The sequence below is a fragment of the Eubalaena glacialis genome, chromosome 12 (assembly GCF_028564815.1).
Source record: "Eubalaena glacialis isolate mEubGla1 chromosome 12, mEubGla1.1.hap2.+ XY, whole genome shotgun sequence".
Lineage (NCBI taxonomy): Eukaryota > Metazoa > Chordata > Mammalia > Artiodactyla > Balaenidae > Eubalaena > Eubalaena glacialis.
Genome location: NC_083727.1, coordinates 12,100,262 through 12,115,933, shown reverse-complemented (window position 1 = coordinate 12,115,933; position 15,672 = coordinate 12,100,262). Strand labels below are relative to the sequence as shown.

At 41.6% G+C, this 15,672-nt stretch overlaps 1 protein-coding gene across 3 annotated transcripts in view; it reads left to right on the top strand.

The window, feature by feature from the left end:
- The window catches only part of TIAM2 (TIAM Rac1 associated GEF 2), a 228,390-nt gene that overhangs the window by 88,135 nt on the left and 124,583 nt on the right, over positions 1 to 15,672 (top strand). For all 3 annotated transcript variants that reach the window (XM_061207503.1, XM_061207507.1, XM_061207502.1), the window contains exon 2: positions 5,200 to 5,291. The gene's annotated coding sequence lies outside the window, so the exon portion shown is untranslated. The remainder of the gene's footprint in view (positions 1 to 5,199; positions 5,292 to 15,672) is intronic.

The window sequence follows — 15,672 nt, the reverse complement described above, 5'->3', positions numbered from 1 at the left end:
TCCAGCTGTTGTTTTGTTTTTGTTTCTGTTTTGGTGTTTCATATGAGCTGTTTTATAAATAACAAGGGCCTTGCTGTGACTTGGTTCGTAGTAAGCAGTGAATGCTGTGCTCCGTGGGTCCAGAAGTCTGCTCTTTGGGGGAGGATAGACCGAAACTGCCTATTTTCATTGTAATCAATCACCCCTTTGTCAGGAGGGCAGATTCTCTAACATGCTATAGTCTCCCGGGCGGCTGTACCGTCGTCTTTTGTTAAGGGCGGCATCTGAGTCCATGAGTTCTTTGTGCAGGAACAGTGTGTTAGTGTCAGTGTGAGAAGCTGGTGAAAATTGTCATTTAATGAAGGCATCCAGCGCATCCCTCCTCCCACCTTTGGAGTAGGCGTCTCAGAGGCGTTTGTTCATTCTGTCTCTGAAATCACTGCGGGCCCCAGAGACAGAGGTACGAAATAATCCACCTGTGGATGGAGATGCTGGTGGGCTCCGTCAGGTGGCTCAGACCTGGGTCACACGAGGGGTTCATGGAGACAGGAGTTCCGTTTACTCCTAGCCCCTTTCTGCCTCCCGGAACACCTCCCACTTGCTGTATTGTTTTACTACAAACACTGGGTTGAGTCTCTGAATTGATAAGCTGCCTCACTGATAGAGCAAGGCTAAAGGAAACCCAGAAACTTGAAGACATGTTTTTAGTCAGAGAGATGGTAGTTACAAAGGGGATTTAATCTGAAGAAGGTGTGAATTTTAAAGAGAGATTTCTCAGCGGGAAATGCATTCTTCTTACCTAGTTGGGTAGCGAGCAGCCTATTTTCAAGGCATGGTGAAGTAGTAATTTATCTTTCTCTTCCCCAGCACTTTCTTCTTGACCTGCTTGGCCCAGCAGTGAAAGTTTTATAAACACTGGGCGCTGGGAACTTAGGCCAGGGCTTGACCACAGGCTTCTAGATTGATGAATGTTGTAGCCTTTCTTTAGGTGTGGCCCTTTTTTTTCTTTTTTTAACTGTTATGTAGCTGTAGGTTCAACTGCATTCAGCCTTTAGGGAAGGCATGGGGTCAGCTTTTCATCACAAAACTCAAGAGAAAAATGTAAGCTATGTTCATGAATTAAAATGATATCATGGTGACAAGCAGGCAGCTCAGGGACTTTAGGATGGCAGGTTTCCATGCTGAAAAGCGCATGAGTGAAATCTGTTGATGGATGATTTTGTCTACACAGGCTACTACATGCTGTCATAGATATAAGCATACTCTTTGTGTAACTAATAATGTAGAATCACTAGAGGTTTACGGTAGATGTAGTTTACCCAGCATTGCCTTGAGTCACGTAGACGTTACACACAGGGCCCTCTTAGACCTTTCTGGAGTTGCAGGAGATTGCAGTACCTGTCCCATTGTTGAATTACCTTAAAACATGGCTCTAGATGGCAGCTAAATCCAGTCTACACTGTTGAGAGAATATCTGCTTATTGAAGCTAGTCCATCCAACTAGATGAAAGTTGTACAAAGGGTGTGGAGAATAAAAGACTGTTACACGCATGAAATGGCAAAGTATTCAGAGTGAATGTATGGAAACTTCTGTCACATAGTAGGTGCTTTAGACTCAATATCTGCTGCATACAGATATCTGGGCGTACAGAGAGTGGTAAAGGTCAGGAAGGGAACGCTGGGATCCAAGGAAGAGCACTTGGGCAACCGCTCATTTGTCACTGTGACAAAACCATTGTCATCTGTTCTGGGACCAGAGCCAAGGTCGTTGTTCGGTGATCTGAGTTCCAGCCCGAGTTCTTTCCCACTCTATGTGGCAGGTCTGATTTATCCTTTCTAGGCTTCCCTTTCTTCATCTGCAAAATGAACAGGGTTTAAGCTGATGTACTATAAACTTCTGTAATCCTGCCTAAAATCATTTTAGTCCAAAATGATTAGTAATTATATTAATCAGGATATCCAGAGAATCAGAGCCAACTGGAGCCTGCCTCGTCCTCCCTCCCTCCCTCCCTCCCTCCCTCCCTCCCTCCCTTCCTTCCTTCCTTCCTTCCTTCCTCTATCTATCTATCAAGAGATTTTGAGGAACTGTTTCACGTGACTGGGGTGTGGGGCGGCTAGCAAGTCCGAAATCCATAGGGCAGGCCAGCAGTCTGGAAATTCAGGCAAAAGTTGATGTTGCAGCCTTGAGTCCAAGTTCTGCATGACAGGCAGCTGGGAACCCAGGCAGGGTTTTTACGTTGCCATCTGGAGGCAGAATTCCTTCTTCGGAAAACTTCCGTCTTTGCTTTAATGTCTTCAGCCGACTGGCTGAGGCCCACCTATGGAGGATAATCTGCTTCACCCAAAGTCTACTGATTTCAATGTTAATTCCACCTAAAAAGGGCCTTTACAGCAACATCTAGACTGGTGTTTGACCAAACATCTGGGCACCATAGCCTAGTTGAGTTGACACATAACGTTAACTCTCACAGTAGTTAAGCTGTAAACTCTTTATTTGGAATTTAAGTCATGGTGATGGGACGGAAAAGAAGGCTAGTCTAAAATTAAATCATGCTGTCTTAGCAGTTTAAGGCATCAATTCTTCCATCGATCCATTTGGCATACGATTATTAAGCACCCATGTGTAAGGCACTGTGCTTGACATCAGGAAAACAAAGATAAGATAAGCCCTTTACGTTCAAAGTAATCAACGTCTACTCTAGAAGTAGACAAGTGAAAAAGAAATGATTGCAACATGGCTGCCTTTCTTAGCGTAGTGAGGTGAAGGAGGGGAGTATAACACTCCATGTCTTGGCGGGAGGAAAGTAGGAGATCAGGGACGGCTTCATGGAAGAGGAGATAAGCTTGATCTGGAGGGGTAATTAGGAGTTCTCCAGCAGGGCACAGTAATATTGTACAAAGGGTGTGGAGAATAAAAGACTGTTACACGCATGAAATGGCAAAGTATTCAGAGTGAATGTATGGAAACTTCTGTCACATAGTAGGTGCTTGAGACTCAATATCTGCTGTTATCATTGAAAAAATTAAAGTGTGGCAGGTGTTATATTTTATAGTTTCTTGGTTAGGAAATAACCACCTGTCAGGCCATCAGTAAGATACGGTAATTTTTGGCCTTTAAAAATTGTCAGTATAATGTATTTAGATAGAGTTCATCAAAGCTTGTTTAATTTTCCATTCTGTTCAGAAATATTTTCTTGTCCATACTGGGTTAATTACAAAGAGAATTCAAAATATGTCTCTTTAGGATTTATCTTATAAGACAGGCATTCTAGACCAAACATATCTATTATTTAGCTTTCTAAAAATTTTCTCTAAACCAGTTATGTCACCTTGGGCAAATCAGTCTACCTCTTTAAGCTTTAAATTCTCCCTTTTAGAGAGAGGGAGTTGGGCTGGTTTTTAAAGGTCCACCCATAGGCTATTTATTCTGTGATCTCGAAATGAAAATCGTTATCGCCACTGTTCCTGGTTATATAGGTGTATTTCTGTAGCATGAATCGTTGATAACCACACCTTTCCCAATGGCTACGGTTTACAATGAAAGTACTTTGTCGCCACTTTGAGTATTTCACATTTTTCAACCCCTTTATTAAGTATTTTATGTACACTATCCTATTAAGTAGGTAGAATAACTCCGCAGAATAGATATCATTTCCATTTTATAGTTGAAGAAACCAGAGGCTCAGACAATTTAAATAATGTCACTCAGGTGGTAGTGGGGGAGCTGGGGGTTGAACTCGGATCCTTTGGCTCCGAAGTCCGCGTTCTTCATCAAGGATTGTGAGCTGTGAGCCGCATACGCAGTTATTCCCACAGCGTAGCATCTTGTGTACACAGCAGAGGTGAGATGATGCTTTGTAAGAAGACAAGTCTCCACCTGAAACTAACACAGTGTTGTAAATCAACTATATTTCAATTAAAAAAAGAGAAAGTCTCATTCTCTGAAAGCAATCCCTGTAACATTTTTTTTTTCAATTTTTTTTCCATTTATTTTTGGATGCATTGGGTCTTCATTGCTGCACGTGGGCTCTTCTCTAGTTGCGGCGAGCGGGAGCTACTCTTCGTTGCGGTGCGCGGGCTTCTCATTGCGGTGACTTCTCTTGTTGTGGAGCACGGGCTCTAGGCGCATGGGCTTCAGTAGTTGCGGGCTTAGTTGCTCCGCGGCACGTGGGATCTTCCTGGACCGGGGCTCGAACCCGTGTCCCCTGCATTGGCAGGCAGATTCTTAACCACTGCGCCACCAGGGAAGTCCCAATCCCTGGGACATTTTAAACAGTGAAAGAAAACAGAGGTACTTTTTGGTGTGTTGACCAACAGGGCCATGAGTTTTAATATGTCCCTGGGCAGCGTTTCAGACATAGGAGGAAAGTATTATTCTCCATAATATTCTCCATAATATGAGAGGACCCAGAAGCCACCTGCTTAATTAGTAACGAAACTCTGGTCCTTTGACTCCGCTCCCTTGCATGTGGGTTCTGCCCCACAACCCGTGATAATTGCTCTCGACACGCTGGTTCTTAGAAGGGTCTTGGCTGGTCCCTCTGTCTGGGGGATCATTTCCATAATTTCGAAATAGCATTCAGATCTCAGCCTGGTTGCCGTCTCAGGGGCCATTTCTTGACCTTCCAGTTTAAATTAGATGCTTGTCACTCAGTAGCTCATCAACCTGTTGTATGTCTCTGCATTGCAACTATCACTCTAGGATATTTTTCTTATTTGTGTATTTACCTGTTTGTTTGACTGCTTCCTCGCATTTGAATAAAGCTCAGTGAGAGCAGAGGCTTTCGCTCTTATTTACTGCTGTATCCTCAGAGGGTGGAATAGTGGCTTGATAACAGTAGGCTCATTCTGTCTATTTAACCATCCATCTGTCTGTCTCCTCCACTTCCCTTCCTCTTCCCCCCTCCATCGTTTGTCTTTCCCTCCCTCCCTCCCCTCCCTTTTTCCTTCCCTCCCTCCATATATCTATCGATAAAATGGCTTGGCCATATAAAGTTATAGTGTGAAGCAGTAAATCTGCTTCTCCAATTAGGATGTGGGAAGACCCTCACATTTCCTTTACAGTTAATCACTTAGCACTGGATTTTTCTCTTAGATGCTCCCTTTTTGTATCAAGCCCAATATAGGGCAGAATGCTGAGAAACTGAGCTTTAGTTATAAAATTCTGATTTTTGAAAAATTGTTTCTCACCACCTCCGTGTTTTTGTTTTCTCTTGCCAGGGCTTTGTGCTTGAATTACACCTCTTCAGCCAGCTCATTCCGGATGAATGAATGAATGATTACACCAAGTGTGGTCCACACTTCCTCTGGGGGTAAGTTCGAGGCACTTGTACATCTCAAAGGCGATAATGTCTGGCAGTTTGTATTTATGTGTCTGTTTCCCACGTAGCTCTGTTAACTGCTCTTTGTATGCGGACCTGAGTGGGGAAAGGTGGCGAGGGTTCCTCAGGTGCTGGTCTGAGGGTCCTGCAGGCAGAGGGCGCCCAATCTGAGGGGCTTATTACAAATGCCCTGTAATTTGATACGCCGGCTAACCCTCTCTATGTGGGAGAGCCTATGTCCATCTTCCTGGGAGCTTAGGTGGAGAAGTTGCAGCCTGGGAAGTGTTCATTTCCTTTTCTGTAGATGTCAAATACTGATAAGCATGTACCTGAACTCCAAGCCAACTAGGACCTCCTGCTGAAGAACAGACTAGAGTCTGTCATTTCTAGTTGCAGTGGTAAGATCAGGACAGCTCAGGAGACTCAGACACTAGGAAACCACCGAGGAAGGGTAAGGCTCCAACTCCGACGTGAAGGCTGTTTCATTCTGACTGGGGTGTCTTACTAGTAGATGTGTTGGTCATTGCAGGGTAAGTGCTACAGCAGGAAAGCTGAGCAGTTCCCAAAGCAGTGTTTGGAATGGTTGCAAGTAATTCCCTGGAAGCGTTTGCTGTGTCTGCAGTCCATGCTTGCTTTGGTGAAGCACACAGACACAGGCAGAAGCTCTCCAGGCTGCAATCTGTCTCATCTTTCCTGGGCCGCTTTGTGCCCTTTGGATCTCAACTCAGGGAGCTGCCTCTCGAGCTCCCAATCTGAGGTGGCCACCCGGCCACCTGCTACAGTATCACTCTATTTTACTTTTATTATTATTAAAAAAATTTTTTTTAAATTGAAGTAGAGTTGATTTACAGTGTTGTGTTAGTTTCAGGTGTACAGCAGTGATTCAGTTTTTTAGGTACATATATATACTTTTTAAGATTCTTTTTCATTATGGGTTATTCTAAGATGTTGAATACGTTCCCTGTGCTGTGCAGTAGGCCCTTGTCGGTTATCTATTTTATATGTAGTAAAGTGTGTACCTCTCACTCCCAAACTCCTAGTTTACCACCCGCACCCGCCCCCATCCGCCACTCCCCAGCCCCTTTGCAAACCATAAGATTGTTCTCTATGTCTGTGAGTCTGTTTCTGTTTTGTAAATAAGTTCATTGATATTGTTTTTTAGATTCCACAAATAAGTGATATCATATGAGATTTATCTTTCTCTGTCTGACATCACTTAATATGATCATCTCTAGGTCCATTCATGTTGCTGCAAATGGCATTATTTTATTCTTTTTTATGGCTGAGTAATATTCCATTTTGTGTGTGTGTCTGTGTCTGTGTGTGTGTGTATGTACACACACACACCCCCCATGTCTTCTTTATCCATTTATCTGTCGATGGATACTTAGGTCATTTCCATGTCCTGGCTATTGTAAATGAATAGTACTGCTATGAACATTAGGGTGCATGTATCTATTCAAATTAGAGTTTTCATCTTTTCTGGATATATGCCTGGGGTGGGGTTGCCGGATCATATGGTAGCTCTATTTTTAGTTTTTTAATGAGCCTCCATACTGTTCTCCATAGTGGCTGCACCAATTTACATTCCCACCAGCAGACATCACTCTATTTTAATTCTCTGAAAAGTGCTTGTCCCTACCTGACAGTTTTCTCCTTCCTGTACTTATTTATTGGCTTGTTGTCCAGACCACTGTCTTGGAGCAGAAGTTCCAAGAGCTCAGGACACATGTCTGTCTTATTCCTCACGTGGCTCCACAGCCAGAACGGTGTCTGTTGCACCACAGATATTGTTTGACTAAACATATAATGAGTTCAGCAGCTAAGTGAAGCTCACTGTGTAAGTTGTCAGTGTCATGTGGTGAGAAATTTGTTCGTTCTGGAGGAGATTTTGAAGACTCAATTTGCCTAGTTACTGTTTTAAAAATGTGAATTGTTCCCTCATAGAATTATCATGTTTAACATTATGTTCCCTGTAAGCAGGATGTTTTCTAACATTTCTGGGTTTATTTGTAAATATAGCACACATTAAAGTTACACATCTTGATGGTCTTTGTTAACCTTTGTGTTGACTGCCCTTTATATCATCTACATTAGAATATTCAGAAGGAATATCCAGTTAGCCTTGGAGAGGTGTTTCATTTATGTTTCCATGAAGTTCAAAAACCATGACTGAAAGACACCTGTTTGAAACATCTAAAGTCTAGATTTTTGGGGAGTCGGACTGCCTGTGTCCTTTGACTCCTGTCTCTGACATTTCCTGGCTCTGTTTCTTCTTCTGTAAAACAGGAGTAAGAAAAGCATTTTTCTCATGGCGTGTGATTAAGTATGTTCATACACATGTTATATGAATTTCTATTTTATTTAGTATATACTTGGATTTTTATATATGAAATACATTAACTAGGTTTTTAAAATAATGTATTTGGATACTGTTTATCAAGTGGTGACCCACTTTGAGAATTTGTTTTTGCGTTATTGTGGATGAAAACAGCAGCCCATTCCTGAGATCACCAGAAAGAATAGACTAGCTTATAATTATTTATCGTTTTAATAAGTTATAACGAGAAAGCATTGTACGTTTTCCATAAGTATAGCAATGCTGTTGTCTCTTTGGTATCAGACAGACTTTTTGAGTTTTTCGGTTGTACTATTGGGTTGGCCAAACAGTTCGTTCGGGTTTTTCTGTAACATCTTATGGAAAGGATGTTATGAACGAACTTTTTGGCCAACCCAATAGTTTTGTGGCCTTCAGCAAATCACTTGACTTAGTTTCTTCACCTGCCAAGTAGTGATAATAATACAAATCAAAGAGGATTGCTATGAGAATCAAATATAAAATTTTAAAATATAGGTAATGCTCCTGGCACAGTGCTGCCTAATCCTTGGTTTCCTTCTTCCTTGCCTTCCAGACCTTAGGTTTAAGGCTATTGATAACCAGAGGAGAGTGATCAGGGTTAGAAATGTTTGGAAATAGTGCCCTACTGCTCATGATGAAGAGAACAGAATACTTAGTGTCGAAAGTAGTACGCTTAGTAGGGAACGTGCTACCCACCCTTCACTCGTAAGGGGAGCAGGGCCAGTGGGGCGCACTTGATCAGCTTCTGAGGATCCACTAGGACCAGTGAGTAGCAGCAGGAGAAAGCCACTTTGGGTTTCATGTAAGGAGGGACTTTCTCAGGAGCTGTGGGAAAGTGAGAGGGGTGACCCTGCGTGGTAATGAACTTGCGGGCAGATGTGGTGTCCCGAGGCTCGTTGGCTGCAGATCAAGAGTTCCGTAGAAAGGATTCCTCCACTCACCAGGAAGGTGGGTGCCGTGGCCTGTATGGTCCTTTATGATGCCCCCTCTGTAGATGTGGCCCCGTCTGCAAAATCAGTCCTGCCCATCTGGGTGTCTTGGCCAAGTTGGTTGTGCAAAGATGGATGGGGACCCAGGATTTAGCCTCCCCCAGACAGGGAGTTGGGACTGCTGATTGTTTTCTTTGAAAATGTTTTTCAGGATTTGAAATTTTCCTGTTTGCGGTGTATCATTTACATCCGAGGTTGCAAACTGGTTGGCTTCTGGCTGGTTCTGGGCTGTGGATAAGCTCTGATGGGTTTGCAAAATATGTCCCTGACAAGTGTTTTCAGGATATTTAAATTAGTTGCCTACCTTTAAAAATGGAAAAGTTTACCTAAAAGTAGCAGTTTCAGTGTTTCTTAAGAAGGTGGTTCAGCTGGCAGCATCCCCAGGGTTCTGCATTCCCGGGGGGCGGGGGGGGGGGGCGGGCGGCGGGCAGCCCTTTGGGCCGGATCGTCGTGGGCCGCTTTGCCACAGTCCTCACCACGCACGCAGTCTCCCCGACGCTGAGTGTCAGTTGCCGTGATTGACACTGAAAATGAAATGAGTTTTTCGTTTACTTGAGTTGTTTTACTTCTGGTAGAATTAGGAGAAAAGTGAAAAGGTTCAGTCTACTTCTGTATCAGTAGTGGAAAAACGAAAGATATGTCTGTAGAGTTTCATATTTAAAAAAAAAAACCAGAACAGAGCATTTTGGTGTGTGCTGAAGAATACGTGCACGCGTTTCATTTACAAACAAATGGTTTCTGCTTCTTAAGCACGCAGCACCCAGGCCTGCTTGATTCATACATTTTAAACAGCCCAGGAGGTATGAGACTGATCCCTCCTCTGGATAGTAAAATTTTCCTTCTGTGTTCAGACACCACTCTTTTGCTTTTATTTTAGGCCATTTCTTCTCTTTCAGCAGCAAACTCCCTTGCCTTCCTTAAGATCAATTGTTGGGTCTCCTGCTCGGTGGGCTGGCAACAGTCTGTAATTTGCACACTCATGGGGACTCTGGAACTAGGTTCCTTTCTGCCTTCTCCACTGGAGCCCCAATGTTCCCTAGACTTTGTGGCACCAAAGAGGGCCTGTGGCCTCGTTTAGCCTGAGTGGGGTGACCAAGAGAGCTGTGCTCTGGGCTCCCTCAGGCACAAGACTGAAGCCTTAGGACTCTCTAACATGTGCATTTAATTTTTAGTGAAAAACATAATCTGGTGTTGTCTGTTTGTTCTGTTTTACAAGGTGGTCCTGGCTTCATGGTGAAGATAAACTAAAAGGGATGGAGAGAGCAGGGGAGACCCGTGAACATTGACTTCGGTTGTTTTGTAGGGTGATTGGGTGGAAGAGGGGGGTAGGATGTGTGTGGATAATGACAGAAAGACTGAACTTAATTAGTGGAATTTTTAGGATGGCTGATCTAAAGGCCGGGGAAGGAGTTCTCGTCTATCGGTTGGTTACTTAACAGTGGAATGTGCTCCCTAATAGAGCTGTGAACTTCCCATCACTCCGTGTATTTAGGGAGAAGAGATGGGCCCATCTGTCAGGATACTGGAGGCGGTTCTCAAATTAGAAGCAAGACCAGGCTCGATAGATGACCTGCACGGTCTCTTCGAAAACTCAGATTCAGTTATTCTCTGAATTAAACTGATCAGGAACCTTTCAGCCAAAACAGTTTCACTTCAGTCCCTAAAAAGAAAATATTGTGAGTGGAGTGAGAGGCAGAATATAATGCTTCTTAATTACATTTAGTTCTGGGCAGATTACTTGTACTTTCTTAAATATTCTGATATAACCCTTCAAAAATGTAAACAGATGTGTCTAGTGGTTAATATTTATAAACCAGGATTTTGCAAGCATCATTCCTAAATGATTATTTTCTACTAAATTTTTTTATTTTACCTTAGCTGAAACTCGTTTTGTGGTTTTATTTTTGGTAGCATGATTATTAATACAGATTTTGTCATTTATATAAAAATTTTACCTGTTCCTTGTTATAAAGCATTCTATTTAATTTCAAAATTTAGCATTTTATACATTGTCAGTAACTGTTAATTGTCAAAGTGTATTTAATTTGGATATAAGGACTTACAGAAAAAGGCCTTTTAAAGGAAAACTTTTTTTAAGAATTTGTTTTAAATCTTAATTTTTACATCACTTAATATTTGCTCATTCTTACAAAAGTAATTAACTGGTCATTTGGTTAAATTATTAGAGCTAGCTTGTTATGGAATGTAAGGTACCACTTGGACTTTATAAACATTTACACCATAAAATCTCTCATTTTCATAATTATCTCCATTAAAAAATTTCTTTTGCACATTTGATGCCTTTAAAATGCTTAGAAAAAGATTGTATTATGAAATTTAGATTCGTTGTGGTTTTAAAGCAATACATACCATGCTAGTATTGGTTTTTTTTTTTTTATACCTATATCCCCTCCCTCTTGGACCTCCCTCCCACCCCCCCCAGTATTGCATTTTGAAGCATCTTAAAATTGACTATTAATTTTGTAGGCACCTCCAGTTTGCTTTTAAAAAGTTAAACATTCATTTTGCTCTTAATTTTGTTCTTACTTAATAAATACTAAGTTTTTCATTGATTCTATGGGGGCGCTCTATTTTCTTCTTTTTTTATAAATTTTTTTTTTTTTAAACTTTGGGTTTATTTATTTATTTATTTATTTATTTATTTTTGGCTGTGTCGGGTCTTCGTTTCTGTGTGAGGGCTTTCTCTAGTTGCCGCAAGTGGGGGCGGCGACTCTTCATTGCGATGCGCGGGCCTCTCACTATCGCGGCCTCTCTTGTAGCGGAGCACAGGCTCCAGACGCGCAGGCTCAGTAATCGTGGCTCACGGGCCTAGTTGCTCCGCGGCATGTGGGATCCTCCCAGACCAGGGCTCGAACCCGTGTCCCCTGCATTGGCAGGCAGATTCTCAACCACTGCGCCACTAGGGAAGCCCTCTGTTTTCTCCTCAATCAACATTTGTGAAGCTGTGGTTTAAAAGCAATGTGTACCATGCTAGCATTACATTTTGAATTATCTTAAAGTCGACTGATTTTAAAGATGCATGGCCGTGGGCTGCTCAGGCATCTTCTTGAGGCCGAAGCATCCTGGAATGGGAAACGCTACAGGAGAACCACTGGGGAATTTCAAGTGGAAACTCTGAAAGTTGGGCTCAGTGGGCATTGAGAACTTGTGGGTGGCTTATTTTAAATAAAGGGGTTTTAGAGGCTTCCGACACAAAGACATAGACTGCACCAGATGCTCTTTTCTTTTTAATAATTTTATTTAATTTATTTATTTATTTGGCCGCACTGTGGGGCTTGCGGGATCTTAGTTCCCCGACCAGGGATTGAACCTGGGCCCTCGGCAGTGAAAGCACAGTGTCCTAATCACTGGACCGCCAGGGAATTCCCAGATGCTCTTTTCTTTGCATGTTCACCCCCACTGCCATCATCACTGTCATCTCCCATTCATTCATTCATTCATTCATTCACTGACTCAGTGGATATTTATTGGGTATTATTCATCGTGTGCCAGTTACATTTTAAAGTACTAGACTTAACAGTAGACACTTTTTTTTTTTTTAAACATATTGAAGTATAATTGCTTTACAATGGTGTGTTAGCTTCCGCTCTACAACAAAGTGAATCAGTTATACATATACATATGTTCCCATATCTCATCCCTCTTGCATCTCCCTCCCTCCCACCCTCCCTATCCCACCCCTCTAGGTGGTCACAAAGCACCGAGCTGATCTCCCTGTGCTATGCGGCTGCTTCCCACTAGCTATCTATTTCACATTTGGTAGTGTATATATGTCCATGACACTCTCTCACCCTGTCACATCTCACCCCTCCCCCTCCCCATATCCTCAAGTCCATTCTCTAGTAGGTCTGTGTCTTTATTCCCATCTTGCCACTAGGTTCTTCATGACCTTTTTTTAAAAAATTTTTTTTCCCTTAGATTCCATATATATGTGTTAGCATACTGTATTTCTTTTTCTCTTTCTGACTTACTTCACTCTGTATGACAGACTCTAACTCCATCCACCTCATTACAAATACCTCCATTTCATTTCTTTTTATGGCTGAGTAATATTCCATTGTATATATGTGCCACATCTTCTTTATCCATTCATCCGATGATGGACACCTAGGTTGCTTCCATGTCCTGGCTATTGTAAACAGAGCTGCAATGAATATTTTGGTACATGACTCTTTCTGAATTATGGTTTTCTCAGGGTATATGCCCAGTAGTGGGATTACTGGGTCGTATGGTAGTTCTATTTTTAGTTTTTTAAGGAACCTCCATACTGTTCTCCATAGTGGCTGTATCAATTTACATTCCCACCAACAGTGCAAGAGTGTTCCCTTTTCTCCACACCCTCTCCAGCATTTATTGTTTCTAGATTTTTTGATGATGGCCATTCTGACCGGTGTGAGATGATACCTCATTGTAGTTTTGATTTGCATTTCTCTAATGATTAATGATGTTGAGCATTCTTTCATGTGAACAGTAGACACTTTTAACAAGATCTCTGCTTTATGGAGTTTGCATTCTCAGACAGGCACTGTGTTAGACAATCAACATGTATTATTTTACTTAATCCTTACAGCAGCTCTGTGAGGTAGGTAATATCATCCCCATTTTGTAGATTGAGAAGCTAAGTTAGGTGATGTGTCCAATATCACACAGCGGGGTCTGAGGTCAGGGCAGAGGGACGCTAATGGCTGGGCCCTGAGCTGTTTTGCCGGCCCCCAGGGAACAATGACTGGGTAGCAAATGAATTGCACGTGTCAGTTGTACACTTGTGTGGGTTTTCAGTGTCACACATGGGAGGTAAAACCTTCACGGCAGTTTGGATATGAAGGCCAACCATGCATGCTTTCACTTGTCTCTGGTCTAATTCAGAAGCATTTGGTTTTAGAAACAGACTTGTTCGATTTGTGCCTTTTGATGAAATGGGGAGAAAAGTCACCTCCCCAAGTAATATTTCTTCGGATTTTAGGGTTTTCACATGAATATTTTGCAGGTTTCATTTTCTTCTGGTATTGCCTTCATCTAGGACATTTTTGCAATGACATTACTCAAGTGCCATGGTTTTTCAACCCACGTCATTTGAAGTATTGCTTTTCCATCAGCAGCAGACTAAAAGCTCTTTCAGCACATGAGCGTGTTGTGGAGTTTTTTGCTCATTTGTGTAATTTCCTCAAAGGTGGATGTTTATATTTGTGAGAGATTATTTGATCTTTTGGAATCCTGTTTGGGTAAAAGTAATTTATGTTTTTAGCCTTTATGTATTATTACTATTATATTTTACATATATATATGTGTGTGTGTGTATATATCTATATATATATATCTCCAGATGAAGCCCTTAGAATTGACTATAGATTATCAATAAAGAATGATGCTTGGGACTTCACTGGTGGCGCAGTGGTTAAGAATCCGCCTGCCAATGCAGGGGACATGGGTTCGAGCCCTGGTCCGGGAAGATCCCATATGCTGTGGAGCAACTAGGCCCGTGCACCACAACTACTGAGCCCGCGTGCCACAACTACTGAAGCCCACGTGCCTAGAGCCCATGCTCCGCAACAAGAGAAGACACTGCAGTGAGAAGCCTGCACACCACCACGAAGAGTAGCCCCTGCTCTCCACAACTAGAGAAAGCCCGCGCGCAGCAAAGAAGACCCAATGCAGCCAAAAATAAATAAAGAAACAAATAAATAAACAAAAAAGGAGTGGTCTCAGCTATATATGGCTTCACTCTTTTTTTTTTTAATTTTATTGGAGTATAGTTGTTCAGTTATACATATACATATATTCAGTCTTTTTTAGATTCTTTTGTCGTATAGGTTATCACAGAATATTGAGTAGAGTTCCCTGTGCCATGTAGGTCCTTGTTGGTTATCTATCTTATATATAGTAGTGTGTGTATGTTCATTCCAAGGTCCTGATTTATCCCTCCCCCTGCCCCTTGTTTCCCCTTTGGTAACCATAAGTTTGTTTTTGATACCTGTAAGTCTGTTTCTGTTTTGTAAATAAGTTCATTTGTATCATTTTTAAAAATTAGATTCCACATATGAGGGATATCATATGATATTTGTCTTTGTCTGTCTGACTTACTTCACCTAGTATGGTAGTCTCTAGGTCCATCCATGTTGCTGCAAATGGTGTTATTTCATTCTTTTTTATGGCTGAGTAATATTCTCTTGTATACATGGACCACATCTTCTTTATCCATTCCTCTGTTGATGGACATTTAGGTTGTTTCCATGACTTGGCTATTGTAAATAGTGCTGCAGTGAACACTAGGGTGCATGTATCTTTTTTTTTTTCCTTTTATTTACTTTTTATACAGCAGGTTCTTATTAGTCATCCATTTTATACACATCAGTGTATACATGTCAATCCCAATCTCCCAATTCATCTCACCACCCCCCCCACCACCACTTTCCCCCCTTGGTGTCCATACCTTTGTTCTCTACATCTGTGTCTCAATTTCCACCCTGCAAAACTTTTTTTATATAGCAGGTTCTTATTAGTTATCTGCTTTATACATGTTAATGTATATATGTCAATCCCAATCTCCCCCCAACCTTTTATTAAGAAAATTTGCAAAAATACAGAAAAGTCCAAAGAATTGTATAATGAACAGTAAACCCACCACTTGAATTCTATAATTGTTAACATTTTGCTATATTTGCTTTTACATGTGTCATTTTGCATGGTGTGTTTGAGGGTAGAATACTTCTCAAATAGTAATTTACATAATGCTCAGAGATCTTTGCCAAGGAATTCAGTTTTAGATGCCTGTTAATGCGTATGTCCAGTTATATTATTATGTCAGAATGAGGCATTAGAAAGATAAAGTCTAGGTTTTATGATGTGGAAATATGCTGGGTTTTGTAATTTTAGGATGGAGTACTAAACTGAGAGTATTTTGCTGTAGCTGGACAAAGTCTAAAGAACTTGAAAAATCTGACATAGTTTGAAACCCCCAGTGACTCTATAAATTCATAGAACTAAAGTTATTTGGGTGACCTCA